Source organism: Arachis hypogaea, chromosome 13, assembly GCF_003086295.3.
Source record: "Arachis hypogaea cultivar Tifrunner chromosome 13, arahy.Tifrunner.gnm2.J5K5, whole genome shotgun sequence".
NCBI classification, from domain to species: domain Eukaryota; kingdom Viridiplantae; phylum Streptophyta; class Magnoliopsida; order Fabales; family Fabaceae; genus Arachis; species Arachis hypogaea.
Window position 1 is genome coordinate 29,523,489 of NC_092048.1, and position 1,600 is coordinate 29,525,088.

Consider the following 1,600-nt stretch of genomic DNA (forward strand, 5'->3'; position numbering starts at 1 on the left):
AAAAATTATGTGTGTCCTTATTCATTATCATCTCAAAATGACAATATCTTGTATCAGCTTCTTACCTTTTGTTCTAGAACCGCCAAATCCTTCTTTAATTTTGAGATCGTCGAATTCTTCCTACGTATAATGTCTTCTAGTTCAGTAGCCCTCTGTTTTAAACAGTATCATAAGTGATTAGTAAACCAGACAAAAGGAGAATTTGAATGCAATGTGAATGAGTATTATCACCTTGTAATTAGCAGTCTCAGAGGATTTCATGAAGCAGCAAACAAATTCATGAAGCCAGCAAACAAATTCATGAAAAAATAACCTCAGAATCATGAAGCCAGCAAACAAACAAATAATGAAGCCAGTAAACAAAATCATGAACAGAGAACAAATAAATCAAGCACAGAAAATCAAAATCAGAAGGCAGCAACAAAATCAATTTTACCATACCACCATCAACAATTCAGATTCAATAAAAATCAGCAACCAAAATTAACAACTCAATCAGAAAAACCAGCATAAAGCCATAAACAACTCAGAATTAACATAAACAACTCAGAATCAGAAAAAATTCTAGCATTAACAATGTTCATCAACAATGCAGAATCGGAAATATCAACGGCCAACAACTCAAAAATCAGAATAAATAAAATTAACAAAATAACCAAAAATAAATTGAGGCAGTAGTGCTTACCGGCGGCGAGGGAGGAAAGAAGGTGACGGCGCGGTGAATACTCCACAGCCGAGCAGAGAGACACGTCGCAGTGAGAAAGAGAGAGACAGAGAGAGCTCGAAGCCTCGAATAGAGAGAGAACTCGAAGAGAGAGATGGGCACCAACAAATCGAGCACAGACGACAATGGAGAAGCCCTTCGCGGCGGCGTCGCCAACAGTTCCAAACAAGCACTCGACGTTGAGGAGAAGAGGATCGAGAAGCGAGCAGACCTTCCACGAGCGAAGACGGCACCGAAGTCTGTCTCTTCCGGCGGCGACAACACCGTCTATCGGAAGAGAAGAGCTCGGCGATGGGATGGGGTTGGGTTCCTACCGCCGTTAGGGTTTGAGTTTGCCAAGCGGTTTTGGCGGTTCACCGGTTAACTGCCGGTTTGACCAGTTTTTAAGCCGATTTTTTGCAGGACGGTTTTTCACAGTAACCAAATCGGACAAATCACCGGTTTTCGGTTAATCCAGTCGAACCGGCCGGTCTGGTTCGGTTTTCAGAACAATGGTTTTAATTGAGAAGAAAATCTGTAAGCTATTTGTGGTGGTGATTGTTACGATAATTTGTTCTCAACTTTTGGATTAGCCCGTAGTTTTGGATTTGGCGATGCAATTGTAGTGGAAGTAAGTCTATCACTTTTAAATAGTAGGAGAAATAGGAAAATTATGATGATTTGCTTTTTTTTGAATTACTTGCTGCCTCCGGGTTTGTCATTTTATTTTAAGTTTAGGACTAGGTGTAGCAAATCATGAGAAACTATGCAGTTTATTATCTACAGTTTTTTAGAAAGCTATATCATTTGACATCATGTAATGACTTTAAAAGCTTTGACTCCAATAATATTATGTTTCTGATTCCAAATTGTTCAACTTGCAGTTAAGTGAGTTTG